Source organism: Tamandua tetradactyla, chromosome 5 (assembly GCF_023851605.1).
Source record: "Tamandua tetradactyla isolate mTamTet1 chromosome 5, mTamTet1.pri, whole genome shotgun sequence".
NCBI classification, from domain to species: domain Eukaryota; kingdom Metazoa; phylum Chordata; class Mammalia; order Pilosa; family Myrmecophagidae; genus Tamandua; species Tamandua tetradactyla.
Genome location: NC_135331.1, coordinates 170,389,007 through 170,408,036, shown reverse-complemented (window position 1 = coordinate 170,408,036; position 19,030 = coordinate 170,389,007). Strand labels below are relative to the sequence as shown.

The following is a 19,030-nucleotide window of genomic DNA, read 5'->3' as shown; positions in this document are numbered from 1 at the left end:
GATCGGAAATCCCCAGGCCGTGGAGAACGGTGACCGGGGGGACCCCTTCCAAACACGTGAGACAAACATGTGCCACGAGCACAACCTACTGGGCAGGATAAGAAAAACAGAACCCAGAGATTTCATAGAAAAATCTTCCAACCTGTTGGGTCCAACACTCAGGGAAATCTGACTAAATGCCCAGATGCCAGCAGAAGATAACAGAACACGCTCAGAAGATTGAAAATATGGCCCAGTCAAAGGAACAAACCAATAGTTCAAATGAGATACAGGAGCTGAGACAACTAATGCTGAATATACGAACAGAAATGGAAAACCTCTTCAAAAACGAAATCGATAAATTGAGGGAGGACATGAAGAAGACATGGGCTGAAAAAAAAGAAGAAATAGAAAAACTGAAAAAACAAATCACAGAACTTATGGAAGTGAAGGATAAAGTAGAAAAGATGGAAAAAACAATGGATACCTACAATGATAGATTTAAAGAGACAGAAGATAGAACTAGTGATTTGGAGGATGGAACATCTGAATTTCAAAAAGAAACAGAAACTATCGGGAAAAGAATGGAAAAATTTGAACAGGGTATCAGGGAACTCAAGGATAATATGAACCGCACAAATATATGTGTTGTGGGTGTCCCAGAAGGAGAAGAGAAGGGAAAAGGAGGAGAAAAACTATGGAAGAAATTATCACTGAAAATTTCCCAACCCTTATGAAAGACCTAAAATTACAGATCCAAGAAGTGCAGCGCACCCCAAAGAGATTAGACCCAAATAGGCATTCTCCAAGACACTTACTAGTTAGAATGTCAGAGGTCAAAGAGAAAGAGAGGATCTTGAAAGCAGCAAGAGAAAAACAATCCACCACATACAAGGGAAACCCAATAAGACTATGTGTAGATTTCTCATCAGAAACCATGGAAGCTAGAAGAGAGTGGGATGATATATTTAAATTACTAAAAGAGAAAAACTGCCAACCAAGACTCCTATATCCAGCAAAATTGTCCTTCAAAAATGAGGGAGAAATTAAAACATTCTCAGACAAAAAGTCACTGAGAGAATTTGTGACCAAGAGACCAGCTCTGCAAGAAATACTAAAGGGAGCACTAGACTCAGATACAAAAAGACAGAGGAAAGAGGTATGGAGAAGAGTGTAGAAAGAAGGAAAATCAGATATGATATATATAATACAAAAGGCAAAATGTTAGAGGAAAATATTATCCAAACAGCAATAACACTAAATGTTAATGGACTGAATTCCCCAATCAAAAGACATAGACTGGCAGAATGGATTAAAAAACAGGATCCTTCTATATGCTGTCTACAGGAAACACATCTTAGACCCAAAGATAAACATAGGTTGAAAGTGAAAGGTTGGGAAAAGATATTTCATGCAAATAACAACCAGAAAAGAGCAGGAGTAGCTATACTAATATCCAACAAATTAGACTTCAAATGTAAAACAGTTAAAAGAGACAAAGAAGGACACTATATACTAATAAAAGGAACAATTAAACAAGAAGACATAACAATCATAAATATTTACGCACCGAACCAGAATGCCCCAAAATACGTGAGGAATACACTGCAAACACTGAAAAGGGAAATAGACTCATATACCATAATAGTTGGAGACTTCAATTCACCACTCTCATCAATCGACAGAACATCTAGACAGAGGATCAATAAAGAAATAGAGAATTTGAATATTACTATAAATGAGCTAGACTTAACAGACATTTATAGGACATTACATCCCACAACAGCAGGATACACCTTTTTCTCAAGTGCTCATGGATCATTCTCAAAGATAGACCATATGCTGGGTCACAAAGCAAGTCTTAACAAATTTAAAAAGATTGAAATCATACACAACACTTTCTCGGATCATAAAGGAATGAAGATGGAAATCAATAATAGGCGGAGTGCCAGAAAATTCACAAATATGTGGAGGCTCAACAACACACTCTTAAACAACGAGTGGGTCAAAGAAGAAATTGCAAGAGAAATTGGCAAATACCTCGAGGCGAATGAAAATGAAAACACAACATATCAAAACTTATGGGACGCAGCAAAGGCAGTGCTAAGAGGGAAATTTATTGCCCTAAATGCCTATATCAGAAAAGAAGAAAAGGCAAAAATGCAGGAATTAACTATCCATTTGGAAGAACTGGAGAAAGAAGAGCAAACTAATCCCAAAGCAAGCAAAAGGAAAGAAATAACAAAGATTAGAGCAGAAATAAATGAAATTGAAAACATGAAAACAATAGAGAAAATCAATAAGACCAGAACTTGGTTCTATGAGAAAATCAATAAGATTGATGGGCCCTTAGCAAGATTGACAAAAAGAAGAAGAGAGAGGATGCAAATAAATAAGATCAGAAATGGAAGAGGAGACATAACTACTGACCTCACAGAAATAAAGGAGGTAATAACAGGATACTATGAACAACTTTACGCTAATAAATACAACAATTTAGAGGAAATGGACGGGTTCCTGGAAAGACAGGAACAACCAACTTTGACTCAAGAAGACATAGATGACCTCAACAAACCAATCACAAGTAAAGAAATTGAATTAGTCATTCAAAAGCTTCCTAAAAAGAAAAGTTCAGGACCAGACGGCTTCACATCTGAATTCTACCAAACATTCCAGAAAGAATTAGTACCAACTCTCCTCAAACTCTTCAAAAAAATCGAAGTGGAGGGAAAACTACCTAATTCATTCTATGAAGCCAACATCACCCTCATACCAAAACCAGGCAAAGATATTACAAATAAAGAAAACTACAGGCCAATCTCTCTAATGAATATAGATGCAAAAATCCTCAATAAAATTCTAGCAAATCGTATCCAACAACACATTAAAAGAATTATACATCATGACCAAGTAGGATTCATCCCAGGTATGTAAGGATGGTTCAACATAAGAAAATCAATTCATGTAATACACCATATCAACAAATCAAAGCAGAAAAATCACATGATCATCTCAATTGATGCAGAGAAGGCATTTGACAAGATTCAACATCCTTTCCTGTTGAAAACACTTCAAAAGATAGGAATACAAGGGAACTTTCTTAAAATGATAGAGGGAATATATGAAAAACCCACAGCTAATATCATCCTCAATGGGGAAAAATTGAAAACTTTCCCCCTAAGATCAGGAACAAGACAAAGATGTCCACTATCACCACTATTTTTCAACATTGTGTTGGAGGTTCTAGCCAGAGCAATTAGACAAGAAAAAGAAATACAAGGCATCAAAATTGGAAAGGAAGAAGTAAAACTATCACTGTTTGCAGACGATATGATACTATATGTCGAAAACCCGGAAAAATCCACAACAAAACTACTAGAGCTAATAAATGAGTACAGCAAAGTAGCAGGTTACAAGATCAACATTCAAAAATCTGTAGCATTTCTATACACTAGTAATGAACAAGCTGAGGGGGAAATCAAGAAACGAATCCCATTTATAATTGCAACTAAAAGAATGAAATACCTAGGAATAAATTTAACTAAAGAGACTAAAAACATATATAAAGAAAACTACAAAAAACTGTTAAAAGAAATCACAGAAGACCTAAATAGATGGAAGGGCATACCGTGTTCATGGATTGGAAGACTAAATATAGTTACGATGTCAATCCTACCTAAATTGATTTACAGATTCAATGCAATACCAATCAAAATCCCAACAACTTATTTTTCAGAAATAGAAAAACCAATAAGCAAATTTATCTGGAAGGGCAGGGTGCCCCGAATTGCTAAAAACATCTTGAGGAAAAAAAACGAAGCTGGAGGTCTCAATGCTGCCTGACTTTAAGGCATATTATGAAGCCACAGTGGTCAAAACAGCATGGTATTGGCATAAAGATAGATACATCAACCAATGGAATCGAATAGAGTGCTCAGATATAGACCCTCTCATCTATGGACATTTGATCTTTGATAAGGCAGTCAAGCCAACTCACCTGGGACAGAACAGTCTCTTCAATAAATGGTGCCTAGAGAACTGGATATCCATATGCAAAAGAATGAAAGAAGACCCATATCTCACCCCCTATACAAAAGTTAACTCAAAATGGATCAAAGATCTAAACATTAGGTCTAAGACCATAAACCAGTTAGAGGAAAATGTAGGGAGATATCTTATGAAACTTACAATTGGAGGTGGCTTTATGGACCTTAAGCCTAAAGCAAGAGCACTGAAGAAGGAAATAAATAAATGGGAACTCCTCAAGATTAAACACTTTTGTGCATCAAAGAACTTCATCAAGAAAGTAGAAAGACAGCCTACACAATGGGAGACAATATTTGGAAATGACATATCAGATAAAGGTCTAGTATCCAGAATTTATAAAGAGATTGTTCAACTCAACAACAAAAAGACAGCCAACCCAATTACAAAATGGGAAAAAGACTTGAACAGACATCTATCAGAAGAGGAAATACAAATGGCCAAAAGGCACATGAAGAGATGCTCAATGTCCCTGGCCATTAGAGAAATGCAAATCAAAACCACAATGAGATATCATCTCACACCCACCAGAATGGCCATTATCAACAAAACAGAAAATGACAAGTGCTGGAGAGGATGCAGAGAAAGAGGCACACTTATCCACTGTTGGTGGGAATGTCAAATGGTGCAACCACTGTGGAAGGCAGTTTGGCGGTTCCTCAAAAAGCTGAATATAGAATTGCCATATGACCCAGCAATACCATTGCTGGGAATCTACTCAAAGGACTTAAGGGCAAAGACACAATCGGACATTTGCACACCAATGTTTATAGCAGCATTATTTAACAATTGCAAAGAGATGGAAACAGCCAAAATGTCCATCAACAGACGAGTGGCTAAACAAACTGTGGTATATACATACGATGGAATATTATGCAGCTTTAAGACAGAATAAACTTATGAAGCATATAATAACATGGATGGACCTAGAGAACATTATGCTGAGTGAGACTAGCCAAAAACTAAAGGACAAATACTGTATGGTCCCACTGATGTGAACCGACATTCGAGAATAAACTTGGAATATGTCATTGGTAACAGAGTCCAGCAGGAGTTAGAAACAGGGTAAGATAATGGGTAATTGGAGCTGAAGGGATACAGACTGTGCAACAGGACTAGATACAAAAACTCAAAAATGGACAGCACAATAATACCTAATTGTAAAGTAATCATGTTAAAACACTGAATGAAGCTGCATCTGAGCTATAGGTTTTTTTTTTTTTACTATTATTATTACTTTTATTTTTTTCTCTATATTAACATTCTATATCTTTTTCTGTTGTGTTGCTAGTTCTTCTAAACCAATGCAAATGTACTAAGAAATGATGTTCATGCATCTATGTGATGATGTTAAGAATTGCTGATTGCATATGTAGAATGGTATGATTTCTAAATGTTGGGTTAATTTCTTTTTTTCCATTAATTAATAAAAAAAAACATTGTATTCAACTTGCTAATATTTTGCTGAGGAATGTTTAAATCTATGTTTATAGAAGATATTGGTCTGTAATATTTTCTTATAATGTTTTATCTGGTTTTGGCATTAAGGCAATGCAGGCCTCACAGAATGAGTTCAAAAATGCTCGTCCAGTTTCTATAATCTGGAGGTGATTATGGTGCTTTCTTTCTTTTTTTGGTGCATTTTTAATTATTGATTTCATTTCTTTAATTTTGTTCTCTTGTGTGAAGATTGATAGTTGGGGCCTTTCAAGGAATTGATTTATTTCACCTAAGTTGTCAAGTTTGTGGGCATAGAGTTGTTAATAGTATCTCCTTTTCATACATTTAATTTCCATGGTATCAGTTGTGATGAACTGTCTTAGTTTTTGGCATGAGCAATTTGTGATGTCTCTCTTCTTTTGGTAATCATGGCGATAAATTTATTAAATTTTATTGATCTTTTTAAAAATAAAAAAATTATACAATATAAATAAGCAAGCAAACATGAAAGTAGGCATTAATGAAAAAATTGAGGGACAAAAATGTATAAGTTTTATAGAGACCATGGAACAAAATGGCAAAAGAAAATCTTGTGTAGTTACTTTAAATGCAAATGAATTGAATTCTCCACTCAAAAGGCAGAGCTTGGCAGAATGGATTAAAAAAAGCCTGACACAAATATATGCCATTTACAAGAGATTTGCCATAAATTCAAAGACACAAATAGGATGAAAGCAAAAGGATAGGGGAAAAAATATACCATGCAAATAGAAAAAAATAGAGAGCTGGAGTAACTATAGTATGAGCAGAAAAAATAGACTTTAACTCAACACTGTTACAAGGGACAAGGAAGACTGCTATATACTGATAAAGGTGTCACACTTAATGGCAGATCTCCAAATAAATGGAGCAAATATTGACACATGAGAAGGGAGAAATAAATGGTTCTACATTAAATGTAGGAGATGTCAATACATCACTTTCAATTACAGAACATCTAGACAGAAGTCAATAAGGAAATAGAAGACTTGGATGATACTGTAAACCAACTAGACCTAACAGATGTATGTAGACCACTTCACCCTCCAGTAGAAAAATACATATTCTTCTCCAGTGTGTATGGATCATATATATGGATAGAATATATATAAGGTAACAGAATGAATTTCAATAAATTAAAAAATTTGAAATCACGCAATGTATTTTCTCCAATGAAGAAAAATAAAAAAGAGAGGGAGGCCAGAAAATTCTCAAATAAATAGAAATTAAACAACACATTCTTAGTCAATGGGTCAAAGAAGAATTCACAAGGAAAATTAGGAAATATCTTGAGGCAAATGAAAAAGAAAACACAACATACCAAACTTTTCAAGACGTTCAGCAAAAGCAGTGCTGAGGGGGAAATTTATAGCTCTAAATGCTTATGTTAAAAAAGAAGAATGATCTCAAATCTAGAAAAAGAAGAGCATGAGGAAGGAAATAACAAAGGTTAGAATATAGATAACTGAAATAGGGAATGTTAAAAAATGAAGAGAATCAACAAAACCAAAAGCTGATTCTTTAACAAGATTGATAAGATTGACAATGCTTTAGTAGACTAACAAAGAAAAACAGGGGACAGAAGTAACTAAAATCAGAAATGAAAGGGGGGACATTCCTACCAATCCCACAGTAACAAAAAGGTTTATAAGAGGATACCATGAAAAACTGCCAAAAACGAGAAAACCTAAATGAAATGGACAAATTCCTAGAAACACACAAACTACCTACACTGATTCAAGAAGAAAGAGAAAATCTCATCAGACCAACGAGTAAAGAGATTGAATCAGTAATCAAAAACTCCCAATAAAGAAAACCCCAGGGACAGATGGTTTCATACATAACCTCTATCAAACATTCCAAGAAGAATTAAAACAATCCTATTCAAACTTCCAAAAAATTGAAGAGGAGGAAACAGTCCCTAATTCAATCCATGAAACCAACATCACCCTTATATTAAAGCTAGATAAAGATACCACAAGAAAAGAAGTGGCAGACCAATATTCCTTATGAATAGAGATATAAAAATCCTGAACAAAACACTGGCAAACAAAATCCACTAATTATATTAAAATAATTATACACCATGATCAAATAGGATTTAGTCCAGGTATGCAAGGGTGATTCAACATAAGAAAATCAATTACTGTAATATACCACATTAATAGAATCAGGGGATGGGGGAAAGCACTTATCATCATAGGTGCAGGAAATGTATTTGACAAAATCCAGCACTCCTTCTTTTTTTGTTGTTTTGTTTGGACTTAAACAATGGGAATTCATTGGTTCACAGTTTTGAGGTTAGGAGAAGTCCAAAATCAAGGCAATGCTTTCTCCCTGAAGAATGTGGCATTGGTTCCGGCTGGCTGTCAGGGATCCTTGAATCACAGGTCCTTGGCTTTTCCATCACATGGCAAAGCACATGGCAGCATCTTCTTTCTCTTGAGTTCTGTTGCCTTCCAGCCTCTTCTCTTCCATGTGGTTTTCTCTCTGTGTGTCTGAATTTCATTCTGCTTATAAAGGACTCCAGTGATATGTATTAAAACCCAACCTGATTCAGTTGGCCACACCTTAACTGAAGTGACATCATCAAGATATCCTGTTTACAAACGGTTCACACCCACAAAAGCACAGGTTGAGACAGGAACACGCCTTTTATGGGGCATGTGATTCAATCCCAGTCAGGCCATATGTATAGAAATGAGTGATTCAGTCATCTACAGGTCACATGCCAAACACTGGCAGGGCATAGGCAACCAGCACCCTTTCTTGATAAAAACACTTAGAAAATTAGGAATAGAAGGAAATAACTCATGGAAGAGCATATATGAAAAATCAACACATATTCACCAGTGAGAAACTGAAACTTTCTTCTAAGATCAGAAACAAGACAAGGATGCCCACTATCACCACTGTTGTTCAACATTGAATTAGAAGTTCCAGCCAAAGCAATTAAGTATGAAAAAGAAATGAAAGCCATTTAAATTGAAAAGGATGAAGTAAATGTTCTCTTATTTGCAGATGGCATGATCCTATACTTAGAAAATTCTGAAAAATCTACAATAAATATACTAGAGCTAATAAATTCAGCAAAGTGCTGGGGTACAAGATTAACATGTAAAAATTAGTAGTGTTTCTATACACTAGTCATGAACAATCTGGGAACTTAAGAAGAAAATTCAATTACAATAACAACTTAAAGACTCAGATACCTAGGAATAAATTTACCCATAGATGTAAAAGGAATAGAAGGAAATATTACATGGAAAACTACAAAACAATGCTAAAGAAAATCAAAGAAGACCTAAATAAAGAAAGGACATTCCATGCTCATGGATTGGATGACTAAATATTGTTAAAATTAATTGTCAATTCTACCCAAGGTGATCTACAGATTTAATTAAAATTCCAATGACCTTATTTGCAGAAATGAAAAAGCCAATCATTAAATTTAGATTTTTTTTTTGCATAGGCAGGCACCAGGAATTGAACCTGGGTCTGCAGCATAGTCATTAAATTTATATGGAAGGGTATATTTATGAATAGCTAAAGCCATCTTGAAAAAGAAGAACAAAGTTGGGAGACTCAAATTCACTGATCTTGAAAATTATTATATGGCTACAGTGGTCAAAATAGTATGGTACTGGCACAAGAACTGACACATAGACCAATGGAATCGAAAATGAGAGTTCAGAAATAGACCCTCACATTTATGGCCAATTGTTTTTTGACAAGGCTTCCAAGTCCACTCAATTGGTAAAGAATAGTTGTTCTAGTTTGCTAGCTGCCAGAATGCAATATACTGGAAATGGAATGCCTTTTAAAAAGGGGAATTTAATAAGTTGCTAGTGTATAGTTCTAAGGCTGAGAAAATGTCCCAATTACAACAAGTCTATAGAAATGTCCAATCAAAGGCATCCAGGGAAAGATACCTTGGTTCAACAAAGCCAATGAAGTTCAGAGTTTTTCTCTCAAGTGAGAAGGCACATGGCGAACACAGTCACAGTTTCTCTCTCATCTGGAAAGGCACATGGTGAACATGGTCAGGGTTCCACTCTCATTTGGAAGGACACATGGTGGACACAGCATCATCTTCTAGCTTCTCCTGGCTTCCTGTTTCATGACGCTCCCCGGGAGATGTTTTGCTTCTTCATCTCCAAAGGTCTCTGGTTGGTGGACTCTGCTTCTCATGGCTATGTCATTCTGCTCTGCTCTCTCTGAATCTCCTTCATTCTCCAAAATGTTTCCTCTTTTATAGGACTCCAGAAACTTCTCAAGACCCACCCAAATGGGTGGAGACATGTTGTCACCTAATCCAGCTTAGCAAACACTCTTGATTGGGTTACATCTCCAGGGAGATGATCTAATTACAGATTCAAATATACAGTATTGAATAGGGATTATTCTGCCTTCAAGAAATGGGATTTAGATTAAAACATGATTTTTCTAGGGGACATACATCCTTTCAAACCAGCACAATAGTCTTTTCAACCAAAGGTGCTGAAAGAACTGGATAGTCACCTGCAAAAGACTGAAGGTCTACTTTACACCACAGACAAAATCAACTCAAAATGGATCAAAAACCTAAATATAAGGACCAGAACTATAAAACTCATAGAGGAAAATGTGGGGAAGCATCTTCAAAATCTTGTGTTAGGCAATGGTTTCTTAGGCTTTACACTAAAAACACAAGCAACAAAAGAAAAGATGGATAAATGGGACTTCATCAAAATTAAACACTTTTGTGCATCAAAGGACTTCATCATAAAAGCAAAGAGACAACTTTACAGAATTGGAGAAAATATTTGGAAACTATATATCTTATAAGAGTTTAACATCTGGAATGTATAAAGACATCCTACAGCTCAACGATAAAAAAGACAAACAACCTGAATAAAAAATGGGGCAAAAGACTTGAACAGACATGTCTCCAAAGAAGATATTCAAATGGCCAAAAAGCACATGAAAAGATGTTCAACATCAGTAGCCATAGGCAAATGTGAATCAAATCACATGAGATACCATTTCACACCCACTAAAATGCTGCTATTATAAACAATAAAAAATAACAAATACTGCAGGGAATTTGGAGAAATAGGAACACTGGTTCTTTGTTTGTGGGAATGTAAAATGGTCCAGCCACTGTGGAAGACAGTTTGGTGGTTCCTCAGAAAATTAAGTAAAGAATTACCATATGACTCAGAAATCCCACTTCTAGGTATCCACCCAAAAGAATTGCCAATAGCAACTGAAGCAGATATTTGCATATCATTGTTCACAGTGGCATTATTCATCTTTTTGATGAATAATAATGAATAATAATAAATTCATTACCAAAAGATGGAAGCAAACCAAATGTCCATCAACAGATGAATGGCAAAACAAAAGGTAGTGTGTACCTACAATGGAGTATTATTTAGCTGGGAAAAGAAATTAGTTGTTTTCTTTAAGCAGTTTTATTTATACACCCTACAATCATTCCAAAGTGTACAATCAATGGCTCTCAGGAATGAAGTTTTGATGCATGTACAACATGGATGTACCTTGTAAACATCATGTTGAACGAAATAAACCAGACACAAAAGGACAAATACTATATGATCTCACAGATAAGAAACACTTAGAATAAGCAAATTCATAAAGTAGAGTCAGAAACTAGAATACAGGTTTCCAGGGGCTGGGGTGGGAGTAGGGAATGGGGAATTCATGCTTAACTGGTACAGAATTTCTATCTTGGGTGATGGGACAAGTTTTGGTAATAGCTTATGGTGATGGTAACACACTATTGCGACTATAAGTAGCAGCACTGCATTGCATATTTGAAGGTAGTTAAAAGTGGAAATTTTAGATTATATGTATGTTACTAGAATACAAATTGAAAAAAAAAGTAGGATTGTACAACACAAACAATGAACCCTAACATAAATTATGGACTATAATTAACGGCATTATTATGATAATATTCTTTCATCCATGCTAACAAAGGTAACACACCAATGCAAAATGTTAATAAGGAGGATTGGCATATGGGAAATCTGTATTTTCTGCAAACATACAACCTCTTCAATAAAAAAAAATTTTGTCTAAATAAGGTATTTTCATTTGTTTTATTTTAAAAGAAGATGAAAATAGGTGCTGAAATTTAGGTGCCTTCTGCAGCTGATTTGGAATAATTATATTTGTTAAACTGGACAGCCCTGACATTGTATGCCCTGTGAATCAACTTTCATTACTCTTTAATGACTCTTTGCAATTCTGTTTTTTTTTCTAGCTCTTTGCAAGCTTGACTTGCATTCACCTTGCTGTGCAAATGCTTTGAAGAGCATTTCATCTAATAGCAGGGGAAAAATGATAATTTATAGATGCTAAATCACACAGTAGTGAATTAGTAGCACTAGGGTAAGCTTGCAAGCAACAAAATAAAAATTTTCCCAATCAACCTCAACAGTAGGAGCAAAAAGGTAATAGCTGTCTGAATAATTAAAGACACATGACAACATGCTTGTGAGTATGCTGATTTGAGAGCTTAAAAAAAAACACCTTGAAATCATAAAGTAAAATACTGGGGATATTTATCAGTTTAAGTGAAGTTTTACATTTATGGATGAGTATGAAGTAATTTTAACTAAGTGTGTTCTGGAAATACAAATATCAAGAAAGAGGGGGTAACAAACTTGGTGTCAACTTCTCAGGCATTTGGGGAGGCAGGCCACTGAGGTGGTTAAGCCAACTTGGCTTCAGGCTGCCGGGGTCTCAGCAGCAATTCCTCCTCTCCTCAGGGAGGTGGGGGTCTGAATCTAGGTGTGGGTTGCCCTCAGAGGAAGAGCAGCTTCTCTGCCCTGCCCACGCCAGCCATGAGTAACCAGGCATTATCTCCCCTGCTCCTAAAGGCCATTGCTCTTTGTTTTTATTTCTTTTGTGGCACCTACACAGTTATGCTTTGTTTTTATAGAAATGATGCATTCATCTTATTCCCCCTATTAAACTCTAAACCCCTGGAAGGCAAAACTGCCCCTCCTGCCTGATTTCACTGACATGATGGGACAGTCTCTGCATTTAACCATTAGAGAACATTAGAATGGGATGACATCACTCACCAATCCCCTAAAATGTTAAAAATGGGGAAGTTGAGGCCTAGCAGGGAAATATGACTTGTTCGAGGTCACGGAATTGGTACCAGATCCTGGTTTTCTGAATTCTGTAGACCTTCATTATGTCACACAACCTTTCTTATCTTTGATCAGGGGTATGATGTGCACAGAATATGCTTTAAGAATAAAGCAATCTGGTAAAGTTGGGTAGGCAACACAGGAGCAGGCACAGACCCAGGTGGGGAAAAGATAGCAATAGTTCAGGAAATAAATAGCAATCATTTTAACAGGTTGGTGGCAGCAGAAATGGAAAAGAGGGGCCAAATGCAAGAAACATCATGAGCATGGACTTGATGGACTCATAAGTGATTTAGGAGGTTGGAATTTAGGGGATGAGGGAAGTTAAGTCAAAGCTACTGAAGTATGTAGTAGTGGGTTAGAGATCGCTGTTTCAAATCCCAGCTCTCACATATTTGTTGCATGATCTTTGCTTCATTCAATGAATAGTTATTGAACGCCATTATGGGCCAGGCAGTGTTCTAAGCATTTGGGCTATACCAAAGAAAAATACAAAGATTCCTGTCCTTTTGGAGTTTGTATTCTAAGGTTAGCTATATCTTAACCTTGCTAAACTTCAGCCTCCCCATACATAAAGATGGATAAAAAAATAACCACTCACATGCTTACTGTGAGGACTAAGTAGTCAACAAATATTGGGGATCGCTATGCCCAACTTTTAAGCATAGGTACTAGGATAAAGGTGATATTCATGGAAAGGGTAAAGGTGGAAGAATAAGATGGTCCTGAGGCAAGATTCAGTTGTAGGTATATTGAGTTATCATTACTTCACTACCCCGCATTTCTAATAACATATGTGACCTAGGATTATTACAGAGTATGGCCTGTCTGTTTACCCTGGGGAACAGTGGCCTGAATTTGCCTGTGTGCCCTGATGTCCTTTAAATATAGACATTGAGACTGCAACCAAATATATTGGATTCCTGAGTTTGACTCGTGCCAGGTAGGAGTGAGAGTGTCTATGGAAAGGCACTCATTCTGTCCTGCTGCATTTGGGCTCAGTTTTGATATGCAAGAGTCCTAAGAAGGTTGGGAATTAGGTGTTGTGTGGCTGGTTTGCAGGCAAAGATGGATGCCTAACCATTCTATGAGATGAACTATGAAACTCTACTGTTGGAGCTGGTGACTGTAGAACAAAGGGTTGAGGAAAAAGCATCTCAAGATTGGAGGCTGAAGAGTCCATGGCAGTGTCTAGTTTACCTGGAAAGAGAGATTCTCTATGGACAGATGGGAAAGTAATCCAAACAGCCAGCAAGGTCCGAGAACACTCAGATTACCCGGAGCTCAGGGGAGTTTTAAAATAATTCTCATTCTCGGCCCCATCCCTGAGATTCTGATTTACTTTAGTTGTTTAGAAGTATCTAGGTAGAAAAATCACATGATTATCTCAATTGATGCTGAAAAAGCATTCAACAAAATTCAGCAACCTTTTTTGATAAAAACACTCCAAAAGATAGGAATCAAAGGTAACTACCTCAATATGATAAAGGGAATATATGAAAAACTAATAGCCAGCATCATACTCAATGGAGAGAGACTGAAAGCCTTCTCCCTAAGATCAGGTACAAGACAAGGATGCCCACTGTCACCACTATTATTCAACATTGTGCTAGAAGTTCTAGCTAAAGCAACCAGGCAGTACAAAGAAATAAAAGGCATCCAAATTGGAAAGGAAGAAGTAAAACTCTCATTATTGCAGATACTATACCTGGAAGATCCTGAGAAATCCACAGCAAAGTTACTTGATCTAATGAACAAATTCAGCAAGGTGGTGGGATATAAAATTAATGTGCAAAAATCAGTAACATTTCTAAACACAAGTAGTGACCTATCTGAGGAGTCAGTTAAGGAAAAAATTCCATTCAAAATAGCAACTAAAAGAATCAAATGCTTACGAATTTGAGCTTAACTAGGGACATAAAGGACTTGCACACAGAAAACTACACAATATGGCTAAAAGAAATCAAAGGAGATCTAAATAGGTGGAAAGACATTCCCTGCTCATGGATAAGAAGGCTAAATATAGTTAAGATGGTAAATCTCCCCAAATTGATCTACAGATTCAACACAGCACCAATCAAAATTCCAACAACATACTTTGAAGACTTGGAAAAGCTAACTACCAAATTCATCTGGAAGGGAAAGAGACCCCAAATAGCTAAAAGCATCCTGAAAAAGAAGAATGAAGTGAGAGGATTAACATTCCCTGACTTTAAAACCTATTATAAAGCCACAGTGGTCAAAACAGCATGGTACTGACACAAAGACAGAAACATTGACCAATGGAATCAAATTGAGGCTACAAAAATAGACCACCAAATCTATGGTCAACTGATTTTTGACAAGACCCCCAAATCCTCTGAACTGGGACAAAATAGTCTTTTCAGTAATTGGGCATGGAAGAACTGGATATCAATAGCCAAGAGAATGAAAGAGGACCCCATTTTACACCCTACACAAAAATTAACTCAAAGAGGATCAAACACCTAAATATAAGAACTAGCACAAAACTTCTAGAAGAAAATGTAGGGAAACATCTTCAAGACCTGGTAATAGGAGGTAGCTTCCTAAACCTTACACCTAAAGCACAAGCAACAAAAGAAAAAATAGATAAATGGGAACTCCTCAAAACCAAATGTTTCTGCACTGCAAAAGACTTGGTAAAAAAGGTGAAGAGGCAGCCAACTCAATGGGAGAAAATATTTGGAAATCACGTATTGGACAAAAATTTGATTTCCTGTGTATACAAAGAGATCATACAACTCAACAACAAAAGAACAAACAAGCCAATCATAAAATGGGCTAAAGATATTACCATGCATTTTTCTGAAGAGCAAATACAGATGGCTCAAAAGCACATGAAAAAGGTGCTCATTTCATTAGTTATAAGGGAAATTCAGATCACGACTACAATGATATACCACCTCACACCTATAAGAATGGCTGCTATTAAACAAATAGGAAACTATAAATGTTGGAGAAGATGTGGAGAAACTGGGACACTTATTGTTCTAGTTTGCTAGCTGCCGGAATGCAACACACCAGAGACGGATTGGCTTTTAATAAAAGGGGATTTATTTTGTTGGCTCTTCAGAGGAAAGGCAGCTAACTTTCCACTGAGGTTCTTTCTTACATGGAAGGCACAGGATGGTCTCTGCTGGTCTTCTCTCCAGGCCCCTGGGTTCCAACAACTTTCCCCGGGGTCACTTCTTTCTGCATCTCCAAAGGCCTGGGCTGAGCTGCAAGTGCTGAGATGAGGAATGCTGAGCTGCTAGGCTGTGCTACATTACGCTCTCTCATTTAAGCACCAGCCAATTAAGTCAAACGTCACTCATTGCAGCAGACATGCTTCCAAGCTGACTGCAGATGTAATTGGCAACAGATGAGGTTCACGTACTGTTGGTTTATGTCTGCAGCAACAAGATTAGGTATGCTCACCTGGCCAAGTTGACAACTGAATCTAACTAACACACTTATGCACTGCTGGTGGGAACGTATAATGGTCCAGCCACTAAGGAAGACTGTTTGGCGGTTTCTTAGGAAAATAAATATCGAGTTGCCCTATGACCCAGCAATAGCACTACTTGGTATATATCCAGGAGAGTTGAATGCAACAACACAAATAGACATTTGCACACCAATGTTCATAGGCACATTGTTCACAAATTGCCAAAAGATGGAAACAAACTGATTGCCCATCAACAGATGAGTGGATCAACAAAATGTGGTATATACATATGATGGAATATTATGCAGCAGTAAGACAAAATGACATCCTGAAGTACATGACAAGATGGATGAAACTTGAGGACATATACTGAACGAAATTAGCCAGACACAAAAGGATAGATACTGTATGATTCCACTTTTATGACCAGCATAAAGATGTAATCAGAGGCTTATAATACAGAATATAGGGGACTTAGAGATATGTAGAAATTAGAGATTGGTGAACCAGTTAGCTAATGAGGCTGAATTCCAATGTAAGGGAATAGACAGGAGCAAAGGTGATACTCTAGTGGGTCTAGAAGTAATATTACCATATTGAAGATGAATAAGATTGAAAGTGGTTGTATAGACCCAAGGTCCCACTTATTCACACTAGAAATAAGAATTAGTTCTCATAAGAATTACTTCAAAGTTATGATTCTTGTATAAAGAGTGTTTAAGTCCAGAGTACAGGGGGAAACAGCTATTGTATGCTGTGGGCTGTGTTCAAAAGGAAACCATCAGCACTACCACAGCAACAGCAGAGAAGAATAATGGGGTGAGGGACAAGAGTTAAGAAAAGGTCTAGATTTCCTATTTGGCGAGGATTTGTTTATTGGTTTTCTTTCTCTTGGGAACAATGAAATTATCTAAAATTGAGAATGTTGATAGACTATGGACTTTGGGCCCTCTACATGATGCCCAATGAATGCAGGTGGTTGAAGGATGCACTGACAGGGAAGTATATTGGTGAACAATGGTGTATACTTATGAACAAAGGTTGTGCTGCTACAAAAAGGAACAAAGTTGTGATGCATGCAACGATGTGAATGAACATGTGGGACATTTGGTGAGACAAAATAAACCAGAAACAAAATAACAACAATGGTATGGTCACCTTTAGAAAATGCTTATAAGAAAACAGGGGCCTAGATTGTAAGCTTTTAGAGCAGACACATCAAGTCTGGAGTGGTGATTATTATTTCTCGATTTTGAGAGGCTGTTTATATATATATAACCTGATATTTAGAGATAAGAATGAAGCCAAAGAGGTTGGGGTTAAAGTAATTCAGAATATAGGGATAAGGAAGACAGTGTTTATATTTTAGAACCACAGATAGTCTTTGAGACCAAAGGAAGAAAGGTTTATTTGATCTGGAACTGAAATTTTCTGTAGTGCATAATCTAATTCAATTTATCTGTATGGCTCATTTGAACAAATGAAACACAGGAAGAACAGAATAAGAACGAGGTCCTTTAATCCTGTATAGATTATTTTAATGCCTGGAAACGTCCTAGAATATATTAAGCAGATAATCAAAAAGTGTTGGCAAAGTCCCCTGAGGGAGGAGAGAAAGAATATGGAACTATTAAACCTTACCATCAAGGAATCCCCTGTTACTGTGTCAAAGTATCACAAAATAGGAACACCCAAATCATTAGGCCATGTCCTCAATCATGAGGCTTACTCTTGTGAAGTTTATGTAGGTAGCAGAGAAGCTTAGACTACCTATAGGCATGCCTAAGATATACTTCTGGAGGACCTCTGTTGTTGCTCAGTTGTGGCCTTAGTCTCTCTAAGCCCAACTCTGCAAATGAAATCATTGCCCTCCTTCCTACATGGACATGACATCTAGGGGTGAAAGTCTCCCTGATAGCATGGGAGATGACTCCCAGAGATGAGCCTGGCCCTGGTACTTGGGATCAACAATTCCATTCTGACTAAAATGGTGAAAAGAAGTGTAACTAATAAAGTATCAGTGGATGAGAGAATTCAAATAGAGTCAAGAGGCTACTCTGGAAGTCATTCTTATGCAAGCTTTAGTTAGATATTGCTACCTAACATAACCTGCCAACCCCTAACCAGAACCATTCCAGCCAATCCTAAAGAATACCTAGGGCAATATATAAGATTCCACAAGGGTTCCAGCTGCTAGAGTAACTTTCCAGAAACCTACAACTCCAGATGTATCCCTGGTCCAGATAAGTCTTGAAACCTAACCCATCCTCTCCAGAACATCAGATAGTTCCATCTCCCTACCCTATATTAGGGCAGACCCTTCCAATATAAAAAATTTAGAGTTGCCATTGCCCAAACAAACCTAAAGAGAGGTGTATGGAAAGATCAAAGGTGATGGTGGAGTTATACAGAGAAGATAGGATTTAACAAATGAATATGAATGCTGAATCATTAAATTGCTATCTCTTATAGTCTCCAGTAGTTTAGAGCAGCTATAAGTAAAAACCTAAAATTGTAAAATTGTAACCCATGTCAAACTCTGAAATATGTTCTACAATTAATTGTGGTACTGTGCTCTGAAATTTATAGCTTTTTTGTATATATGTTATTTTTAACAAAAAAAAAAAAGGGCAAAAAAGTCTATTGTGATAAAAAAAAAATTTAAACCTCCTAGCCTCTTATCTTCTGGAGCAACTAGAAGGAAATACATGAGAGGATGGTATGGTAGCCCATGACAAACTCTAAGATCTGTCCTATAACCACTCGTTGAAGAGTGCTTTGAAAACTATTGCTTTTCTATTTCTTTATTTTGTATATATGTTATACTATACAATAAAAAAAGTTAAAAAAAAAAGTATCTAGGTAAAAAATAAATCCATTGTTCTGTCTTGCACTTTGATTGGATCTTTCC

General features: G+C 36.6%; 1 long non-coding RNA gene across 1 annotated transcript in view; it reads right to left on the bottom strand.

Moving 5' to 3' along the window:
- Positions 1-19,030, bottom strand: part of LOC143685074 (uncharacterized) — a 99,025-nt gene that overhangs the window by 16,739 nt on the left and 63,256 nt on the right. The gene's annotated exons all lie outside the window — the stretch shown is intronic.